At 41.0% G+C, this 11,587-nt stretch overlaps 2 pseudogenes; both read right to left on the bottom strand.

Moving 5' to 3' along the window:
• Nucleotides 1-205: 205 nt before the first annotated feature.
• Nucleotides 206-939, bottom strand: LOC149156847 (protein CIA1 pseudogene; annotated as a pseudogene).
• Nucleotides 940-5,469: 4,530 nt separating this feature from the next.
• LOC149156846 (protein CIA1 pseudogene) lies at nucleotides 5,470-6,078 on the bottom strand (annotated as a pseudogene).
• Nucleotides 6,079-11,587: the final 5,509 nt, after the last annotated feature.

Here is an 11,587-nt window from a genome sequence, read left to right as displayed (position 1 = left end):
ATCTTCATCTGAAGCTGTAACATGGATTTGAATGAAAAAATCATAACTAGAGCAGAAAGGAAACCGTTCAAAGAGTACATTCCAGTCACCACTATTTGGCAAGGTGCTCCAATTTAACTTCATTTTCATTATTGCATCCCAGTCACATGAAAATTCTGACTTGAGTCTTTATAGGGTGCTTTTTGTAACATTGTAACTGCAGCAACTAAGAATCATCAGTGCTCTCACTAAAGAGCCTGATACAATCATCGGATGCTCCACTAGCAATAAGACCGCTCCTTGACCAGTGAACTGAGAATATTGTTCGATCATGATATCCAGAAATGGTACAAAGATGTTTCCAGGGCCCACCATTTCCACTTCTCTCCGCTGGGTTTATGCTTGTATCCCAAACCATCAACGTTAAGTCATCGCTGCAGGAGACCATTCTGTCTCCGGAAGAATTAAAAGATACCGCCCACACTGTTGATGTATGGCCACTGACAAAATTTCCCAATGTTTGCATGCATGCCCAGTCATCACCATCTCCATCCTCTGCCCAAACCTTGATAGAATTATCATAACTAGCAGAGACCAAAATGTCACGATTAGGGTGCCACTGGACCATCTTGACATCCTGTGTATGACCTTGCAGTACTGAAACACACTCAAACTCATTCCCTGGTTGAACATCCCAAATCCAGACAGACTTATCACGACCACATGTGGCAAGTAGCATACCAGACGCGCTCCAAGAAACACTTTTGACTTCATTCTCATGGCCCTCTAAGGAGGCAATGCATTCAAATTCACCACCAACATTTTCCAGATTGCAGTAGTTGCATCAAAACTTGCTGGTGCAGTTTTCTGGGCACGGTCCAAACGAATGTGGCCCCTGCCTTGTTTTTTTTTATTTTTGCAATGTATATTGCACATTTCTGCCAATCCCGTTTTCCCCATGCATACTTTCTGTCAACAATATCAATCTCCTCTGATTCTGAAATGAATTTAGCATTTCTCATATTGCCATGCACTGTGTTATGCGAACCAGGGTGATCGATCAGAAGTCGGCAAAATTAGCCACAAGAATGACATCTTGTCTCACAATAATGTACAGCAACTTCATAGTTGTATGAACATGGGGTCCTTCATGGCTCCTCTTGAATGCTGGTACCGGGACACAACAATCCTTTCGTAGACTGTCCTGCTCTGATACATGCTCATACTCGAAAAATCCTCTGCGCCCTTGGAATTTCCTTGTTTGGCGAACTAACTCCGTAAAAATCTCACATATTCCAGGCAACCCGCATTTTTCAGGGTAAACGTGCTCATTCCACCAAGCATCAATTTCGCCCTCTGTCCCCAATATAACAGGCATTCAATCATGAAGCCACGCCAACGCCTTAGAGGAACGTGTAGTCAAAATAGTAAATGTAAAGAATATTCCTCCTTCAGAAACTTGCCATGTGTCATAAAGAGCTGCAGGTAGGCAAAGAAAAGCTACGAGGGATGAAACTTCATGAGGCTCAGCAAGACGCTTTAAAGGAGTACGATCAAGTAACACAAACTCTTTGTCTTCCAAGAGCTTCTCCACGAGTGATGTCTTGGTATGCCATGGTGCCACACAGTTAACACGTATGTTGTCACTTGTCCACTCACATGCAAGATTTTTTGTGAGTTGGCTCATTGCTCCTTTGCTGGCTGCATATATGGTACCAGAGAATAGCTACAACACCAACAACCGATGAAATGAAAACAATGCTTCCCCTTTTTTGATGCTTTTAGTAGAGGATGTGACAGCTGAGATATATGATAAGCTGATTCAAAGTTGGTAGACATAAGAAATGAGAAATCCTCATATTTGTACCGACATTATTAATCAACATATTGAGTTTCCCATTGCAAAACGAAAAACATCTTTCAATCAGCTCCTCTTGTGCTGAACGAGATGATAAAACACAGACTGTACCATCAAACTGCAGCCCAGATTCCTTCCACTGAGTCAAACATTCATTAAAATCCTTCTCTGTACGCGAACATGTCATTAACAGTGGAAATCCTTTGTTCATTTATCTTGAAAATGTATATAGAATGGTTGCTTCTTCGCTCCATCCTTTTTCCACTCGTAAAACCCTTCAACTGACACAAGGCAATGATAACTTGGAATAACAGAAGCCTTCTCATAACCGATTCTGATCGAGCATTGATTTCAAAAAGGACCACAGTTTTGAGACTTGAGTATGAAACAGAGTTTTGATGGACCTTCGTTGGTGATCATGAGAACCTGCCACAACAGCTGTGAGCGCAAAGCAAAATTACCACTGGAATGTTCCCCTTCAATGGAGTACAAGCCCACATATAACAGCTTGACAAACCTCGTTTCCTGCAGTGTTTCCATCAATTCACTTTAAATATCTGTCATTTCCCAATTTCGCAGCGCAGCCAGTGCAAGGTCAGTGTTTTCGCTACGAAATCACTAAAACAGATGGCGCTGCGAAACTGCTAACGGATTTATGCGCTGCGAAAACACCCTGACTTTAAGCTAGGCTAAAAATTTTTTTGGCAACAGACTTTTCAGTGATAACAGCGGCTCCACTTGGGATAGTGTGCCCTTGTGGTGCACTAAGAACATGCAGCTCCAGTGCCTTATCCATTTGTGACAAACAGAAATTTGCTTGACAAGCATGACTGTAGGAGAAAGAAAACTACATCTACTAAAAAAAAAAACATGCTCAGTTAACCTTGAGCTTATTTGCATTTACCTCTACCTACCTACCCTAACCATTTCAACTTCCTTCTGCTCAATCAATATGAAATTTCCAATGTAGCCAATCCTCTGTTTTATCTGATACTTGGTTCCTTTGACTGCATCGGAAATCAGAGCCAATATGATAGTATGATGACCGTTGCCACTGAATTTGTCTCTGATCTTTATAGGAAAACTGAAAAACTTGAGAGTAAAACTCTTCCATGTAATCAGCTACACGATCCCAGAATACATGATCAGCTTGATTTTTCTTGTAACTTTCTGGCTGTGCAAACTGACCTTCAACAGCAGTGTGCATTTCCTCAAGTGTAAAAGAGAAAGGAAACAAGACTCTCTCCTTATGTTCTTCCATAGAGAGCTGCTGAAAATAATGATCATGGTTATGAAAACTATATGCCTGAATTTGTCCTTCTAAACCTTCAATTTCTTTTTCAAGGTCCTCAGCAAATTCATCAAAAAATCTCATCCTATCTTCTGTCTTGCAGTCAAGGGATTTTAGATATGAGGACAAAGACAAAGAAAAATTTTCAACTGTTTCTCCATTACTACGATCATTATTCCATTGTTTAAAACTTTCAACTGAGGGAGAGTCTACCACCACCTCTGACCTATCTATCCATTCCTCCAAAAACATAAGCCATAAGTCTTGAAATGACTTAACGGATTTGATAGGAAAACTTTCAATCCATTGTTTGCATTTCCCTTGAAGTGAATCATAGAATAACATAATGCAAACATCCTCATGTTTAACTCTAAGAAGCTCAGTAAAATGACAAAATTCTGTTATATGCTTCAAGGTTAAACTCAAATCTTCTCCGTTGAATTTTGGACCATTCCTTAGAAAATATGCATCCTTGGGAAAATGATTTGGGAAACCATGAATTCCTGAAAAATCTATGCATGCATACCTTGAAGTAAGAATGGTAGCATCTAGGTCCTTCATACCTCCAGTGGAATCACCATGAATGTATGACTTTCGAATTCTTCAACAATGGAGTCGCCAAGGTAGTTTTGCAGCCTCGAAAATCATTTTGAACTCCTGCTACCTTCAAAAATTCAATTTTCAAACTTCGGGAATAATTAATCATCAGGCTCCCGGCAGACGCACCAAAATGTTATCACAAAATCGTGGTACTAAGGGCTGCTACTTAGCAAGATCTCATGCAACTATTTCAAACCAGGCTTTTAACTAAGGCTTAGCCTCCTTAGTCTGAGAGGGCTCTCTCACAGATTTTTGATATGCATTAAGGGCAAGAAAAGATGGCTAACTCTTTAAACAGTAAATGAAATTTAAGCTGGTTGGAACAACAAAATTAGGCTTCTCCCATTGGGCTCATGGAGTCATACACTTCTGCAGTAAACAAGTGGCTACTCAATCATGGAAACCAAGGCATATAATGTCTAAATGCTCAAAACATTTACCAAGAAGAACCTCAACTCAAAAAACATACACAGGAAGTCTGAGCACTAGGTGAATTCAGAGTGATTGCATGTTTAGTGAACTGTAAAACAAGATGAATAAAACCAAACCACATATACTCTGAGCATTTGAGACACAAGATGAATCTTGGGAAGAAAAAGTACTCTTTCTATTACTGTCAAAGTTTTTTACATAAGCCAATATGAAAACTCTGTTTTTATAAAAATCTCCAACCCCTATTACATCAGAGTTTTCACTATATATAGGAAAACCAAAACTAAAACTACCTTGAGTCTCCTCCTCAAGCATGAGGGGAGAGCTCGATGCTCTAACATTAACTAACCTTATCTATTTTTAAACAAACTTATTAAATACATAAGGTATTATGCTGTAAATACATAGAGTCCTAATTACATTGAAATTTTAACTCTATCTCCTCGTATGCATGATTCTTCTTGGATCCTTGACAGCTGTACATTTTCTGTTGTGGCTGAGATATGTTGGAGGAACATTCACTGAACAAGCTGACCTCGGGTGCTAGCTGTGTAGATGGCTCATTAATTAGTAAAGATGAGTATCCTATTTTCACGGTCCCTGTCTTCCATTCTCCGAAAATGTAGCAGGCATGTTCCCAAATCTTTAATAACTCAAAGTATGGAACGCTGCTACCAAACACCATGTCTCCAGATGAGCTGTAGGCTATATTGATGTACAGGTGTCTCTCTTCTAACATTCCCGGTCAAACTGTTTATTCTGCATTGAAAACATCACCTACAGCAGTTTCGTAGCGCGCTACGAAACTGCTTTGTGATTTAAAAAAAAACACAGTCTTCCTCTAAATTCCTCACAAGATTGAATAGCTGCTGTTTGCTAGGCTTCACGGTTCACCATTTGAAGGATACTGCCATCGTAGACAAACCCACTGGTTGCAGCTGTTGCTATTGGTCATTATGGAAAAATTACCCTGTTGGTGGCTTCCTTTAGATTCTTGTCAAAATATGGGTATGGATTTGGATCACAGTATGCTGGAAGCTTTTCAAACTTCAAGAGAAGATGACGGAAACGTGATTCAAACCACCCTCTCCAACTCTGAAAATCATCTTCATCTGAAGCTGTAACATGGATTTGAATGAAAAAATCATAACTAGAGCAGAAAGGAAACCGTTCAAAGAGTACATTCCAGTCACCACTATTTGGCAAGGTGCTCCAATTTAACTTCATTTTCATTATTGCATCCCAGTCACATGAAAATTCTGACTTGAGTCTTTATAGGGTGCTTTTTGTAACATTGTAACTGCAGCAACTAAGAATCATCAGTGCTCTCACTAAAGAGCCTGATACAATCATCGGATGCTCCACTAGCAATAAGACCGCTCCTTGACCAGTGAACTGAGAATATTGTTCGATCATGATATCCAGAAATGGTACAAAGATGTTTCCAGGGCCCACCATTTCCACTTCTCTCCGCTGGGTTTATGCTTGTATCCCAAACCATCAACGTTAAGTCATCGCTGCAGGAGACCATTCTGTCTCCGGAAGAATTAAAAGATACCGCCCACACTGTTGATGTATGGCCACTGACAGAATTTCCCAATGTTTGCATGCATGCCCAGTCATCACCATCTCCATCCTCTGCCCAAACCTTGATAGAATTATCATAACTAGCAGAGACCAAAATGTCACGATTAGGGTGCCACTGGACCATCTTGACATCCTGTGTATGACCTTGCAGTACTGAAACACACTCAAACTCATTCCCTGGTTGAACATCCCAAATCCAGACAGACTTATCACGACCACATGTGGCACGTAGCATACCAGACGCGCTCCAAGAAACACTTTTGACTTCATTCTCATGGCCCTCTAAGGAGGCAATGCATTCAAATTCACCACCAACATTTTCCAGATTGCAGTAGTTGCATCAAAACTTGCTGGTGCAGTTTTCTGGGCACGGTCCAAACGAATGTGGCCCCTGCCTTGTTTTTTTTTATTTTTGCAATGTATATTGCACATTTCTGCCAATCCCGTTTTCCCCATGCATACTTTCTGTCAACAATATCAATCTCCTCTGATTCTGAAATGAATTTAGCATTTCTCATATTGCCATGCACTGTGTTATGCGAACCAGGGTGATCGATCAGAAGTCGGCAAAATTAGCCACAAGAATGACATCTTGTCTCACAATAATGTACAGCAACTTCATAGTTGTATGAACATGGGGTCCTTCATGGCTCCTCTTGAATGCTGGTACCGGGACACAACAATCCTTTCGTAGACTGTCCTGCTCTGATACATGCTCATACTCGAAAAATCCTCTGCGCCCTTGGAATTTCCTTGTTTGGCGAACTAACTCCGTAAAAATCTCACATATTCCAGGCAACCCGCATTTTTCAGGGTAAACGTGCTCATTCCACCAAGCATCAGTTTCGCCCTCTGTCCCCAATATAACAGGCATTCAATCATGAAGCCACGCCAACGCCTTAGAGGAACGTGTAGTCAAAATAGTAAATGTAAAGAATATTCCTCCTTCAGAAACTTGCCATGTGTCATAAAGAGCTGCAGGTAGGCAAAGAAAAGCTACGAGGGATGAAACTTCATGAGGCTCAGCAAGACGCTTTAAAGGAGTACGATCAAGTAACACAAACTCTTTGTCTTCCAAGAGCTTCTCCACGAGTGATGTCTTGGTATGCCATGGTGCCACACAGTTAACACGTATGTTGTCACTTGTCCACTCACATGCAAGATTTTTTGTGAGTTGGCTCATTGCTCCTTTGCTGGCTGCATATATGGTACCAGAGAATAGCTACAACACCAACAACCGATGAAATGAAAACAATGCTTCCCCTTTTTTGATGCTTTTAGTAGAGGATGTGACAGCTGAGATATATGATAAGCTGATTCAAAGTTGGTAGACATAAGAAATGAGAAATCCTCATATTTGTACCGACATTATTAATCAACATATTGAGTTTCCCATTGCAAAACGAAAAACATCTTTCAATCAGCTCCTCTTGTGCTGAACGAGATGATAAAACACAGACTGTACCATCAAACTGCAGCCCAGATTCCTTCCACTGAGTCAAACATTCATTAAAATCCTTCTCTGTACGCGAACATGTCATTAACAGTGGAAATCCTTTGTTCATTTATCTTGAAAATGTATATAGAATGGTTGCTTCTTCGCTCCATCCTTTTTCCACTCGTAAAACCCTTCAACTGACACAAGGCAATGATAACTTGGCATAACAGAAGCCTTCTCATAACCGATTCTGATCGAGCATTGATTTCAAAAAGGACCACGGTTTTGAGACTTGAGTATGAAACAGAGTTTTGATGGACCTTCGTTGGTGATCATGAGAACCTGCCACAACAGCTGTGAGCGCAAAGCAAAATTACCACTGGAATGTTCCCCTTCAATGGAGTACCAGCCCACATATAACAGCTTGACAAACCTCGTTTCCTGCAGTGTTTCCATCAATTCACTTTAAATATCTGTCATTTCCCAATTTCGCAGCGCAGCCAGTGCAAGGTCAGTGTTTTCGCTACGAAATCACTAAAACAGATGGCGCTGCGAAACTGCTAACGGATTTATGCGCTGCGAAAACACCCTGACTTTAAGCTAGGCTAAAATTTTTTTTGGCGACAGACTTTTCAGTGATAACAGGACAATTGTCATTTGTTGCAAAAATATACACAAACTCCCGAGCAGCTGTTTTGTAATTTTTAGAGATCGGTGATCCGTGATGAGCATACTTCTCGCAGCTACGAGTTAATGATGGAGTGGACCTCATCATACAAAATGCAGATGGAAACACGAGGCCTTGACCCAGCCGCGGGGATGGCACATGGGGGATTTCAAGGGCGAGGTCGAGGACGAGGAGGAATGGGGTCAGGAAGGGGCCGTGGATAGTTAATCTGTTACAATTGAGGAGGACCACGGCACTACGCTTGTGACTGTACCAACTCAATGAGACTATATTTTTCATACTATGCTCAATTCGATCATGAAGCAGTAGATTGTCCTACGTTGGTTGCGTAGATGCGTGAGAAGGGGGTTCTACAACCTACTCCGACCCAGACTATCCAAATGATGAGGTATGAACCATGCGAAGAAGGCCCAAATTTGAATATGGTGCTCAGAAGTGGTGCGACCACAGGGGAAGACAAGCGGAAGTAGACCAATGAAGATACATGGGTTCGCAAGGCTCTGTTGTGGTCACCAACAACCCCCCTCTTTATTTGGTATTAGCAATAACACCAAGCAAAGGGGGACCCTTAACAAAAAATCCAAAAAATATTTTTATCAAAATTTTTGTATTTTTACTCCCTAAAGCTATATCGCATCGCGAAGAGAGAGTGAAGCGTTTCCTATGCGCGTAAATAAGCTGCGAAGAAGCGACGCGAAATTCATCGCATCGCATATATTGAAAGCGCTCTTAAATGAGAAACTTAAGGAATCGCCGACAGCCGATATGCGACGTCGCATATCGCAACATCGCATAAGCAGCGCACAGTGATTGAATGATAAAACGCGATCTTGCGATCTGCGATCCTACGATTTGCGATCTGCGATGAATGAGACTATCAATTCCTGCGATGACACTTCTTGACATCGCAATCCTCGATACTGCGATGCGAATCGTAGAAACCACTCATCGCAAAATTTCCTCGACATAGTATGTAAACCCAAAATTGAGCGCGCACCTTAAGGGAAATTAATGATTGTACGCCAAAATATCCAAGAATGATTGTGTTGCGTTTTTCGAAGTGTCAAGTCATTATGAGTGTCATGACTATGCATTCATTAGAACTTAAAGCTTTCATGTCAATATTTTTGTCATTTCTCTTTTCCTTTGCATAAACTGTAAGGCAGCAATTAATATAAATCAATATGCAGGAAACATCTAAGGAAAAGGGGAAAGCGCCAATACTCGGAGAACAGAGAGGAGATGCCTTCGCAAATGGATGCTGCATGCAGCAGGACTGCAGATTCCAGAGTATCACTCAATAGACACTGATGAAAATAGACTATCCAAGACTTAGAGTCAAAGGCACACAAAAGCGGCATGTTTACAAAAGATCCTGAAGCTCAGACTGGGTAAAGCGAAAAGAAAGACGCTAAGGAAGGAAGACGTTTCAAAAAGCCTGGAACAAAGAACGAAAGCAATCTGCAATACAGAAAATTGTTCAGGCAACGAAATCCCTAACTCATTGAGTCATTCGCACGGCTGGAGACCGAAATAGCAACAGCACAATCAGTTTGAAACAAATTTGGGTTATACCAAGTATACACGCAACGAATACACCAAGCCAGAGGAAGATTTTCGAAAATATCTTCTAGTTTGTCAGAAAGCGGTGCCAGCTCTTGTTATTTCTACTTTTATCGCTCGAACGAAAGGAGAAGACAACCAGCCGACTCTTCTCAGGCGAACATTGCATTGCTTACAGCACTAAGGAGCAAATACAGAAACAGTTAGAAATTAGATTCAATTTTTAGAAATAAATATGTTTTAGTAGAAGGGCGGTCATTTGAAGCCATTTCCTAAATTTGTGTAATTAAGATTAATTAGTTAGTAGTATTTAACCCTTCTCATGGCATTTGGAGAAGGGTCCGGAAATCCGTCAAAAAACTTGTCCTCAGAACATGCACTTTTGCACCCTCGGAGGGGGTTTTTGATGAATGGATGGATCAAGATTTATCAACGTTTGCATTTAATGTCTGCTACTGATGTTTCACTTCTGTACTCTTAGTAGATATTAGAACAAGTAGAGATAAATTGTTATTGCTTGAAGTTTATGAGTGAAATCAGTCATAAATGGTACTTTTATCTCTTGGCCAATTTCTGCTTATATTCTTAGAGTGATATGCAGTTTTAGTTGTTTATATGTTAATGTATGAATGTGTGGGTTACCATTTGGCACTTCTGTATGGTGGAGTCATTTATTTGTGCTTGACATATGAATAACTTATTATGCGATATGTTGTTCACAACTGTTTTTCCTAACCTTTTATGCAGAATGGTTTATCTTAATTGATTTCTATTCTTATGATAGCTGAATGATCTTTATTACCAGTTATTGTTCGAAATATCTTTAGATCGCATAATAGAAGAAATACACCCCGGGTTAGCATAGATTAGATGTGTTGTTTTTATTAGATTACAATAGCATAGAGTCAGTTTAGAAGTTCGAATTAAAATTAGCTTAAAATACTTCTAGATCAGCATCATCCAACTCTACACACACACACACCCCCTAGATTGGGAAACTAGTCCCATTATCCCCAGTCGGACCCGCTATACCAAATGGACAAGGAGCTGCCAACCAAGTTCCGGACCGGGTGGGTATCCCCCTTGTTGTCGACCCGATTTTCGGGGCTTCAACATATTTGGCGCTAGAAGGAGGGCACGAACTATGAATGGCACCTAAATCAAAATCTAAATACCATTCTGAGAGTAAATCACCCTCATCAACTCCCCCGACTTCTCCAATACGATTAAACTCGGAGTTTGAAGTCGCTCGAGTATCCACCGCTGCTACATACCCTAATATTTCAGACCAACTTATCATTGAACCCCCTGAAATTCAAACTCTGATTCGTAAACTCCAGGGATTCTCTATTTTTAATCAGAGGTCTGATAAATCTCAAAGCAGCGTGACTTCGCAGTACAATCCTGCTCATCCCCTGACCAGATTGAAAAGTGAAAAGTTTGGCATCCAGCCAACTGAACTTCCTCTCCCCACCAGGAAAAGAGCAAGGAAAACACCACCAGAGTCTGACAGTGAGACTCTTTCATCTACTTCGTCCATTTCAACTCCCTCACCGCGAAGTCAGCCACCCACATCTTCATTCCAAATCACTCATCCATCTTCCATAGTCCCTCCTCTTCAATCATCAAAGATCATAATATCCTCATCTTCTCAGCATCAGGGATCATCCTCTGCACTTTCATTCACTAGCAACTCAACGATGGCCCAATCTCCATGGAACAATCCTGGGGCGGTTTTAATGCCTCCACCCCTGAGTCCAATACCCGCCCATCCTGAGAAATGGCTACCCAAATTCAATCCAGAAACAGGCATGCTAGCTAAAGAGCATATTAATAATTTCATGCTTTCTGTTAATCTCAACGAAGTTACCAACGAGGATGTTGTCGTCCGGCTTTTTCCCTATACAATACAAGGAACAGCCGGGTCATGGTACTTTTCGTTACCTTCCGGGTCTATCACAAGTTGGGACATTTTTCAAAGTCAATTCCTTACCAAGTTCGGTGATGACAGATCAACGGCGACGTTGATCAATGACCTATCCAATCTCAAAGCTGAGGCCAGAGGACCCATTAAATATTTCAATTTACGGTTCAATAAGATCCTCAACAAAATTCCCGCTGCTTCCCATCCCAGCGAGGAAGTAAGATGTG

The sequence above is a fragment of the Pinus tabuliformis genome, chromosome 9, assembly GCF_031772625.1.
Source record: "Pinus tabuliformis cultivar Carrire ecotype Pingquan chromosome 9, CPIR1, whole genome shotgun sequence".
In the NCBI taxonomy this organism is placed as follows: domain Eukaryota; kingdom Viridiplantae; phylum Streptophyta; class Pinopsida; order Pinales; family Pinaceae; genus Pinus; species Pinus tabuliformis.
The sequence above is the reverse complement of the archived record's forward strand: the minus strand, read 5'-3'. Positions and strand labels throughout refer to the sequence as shown.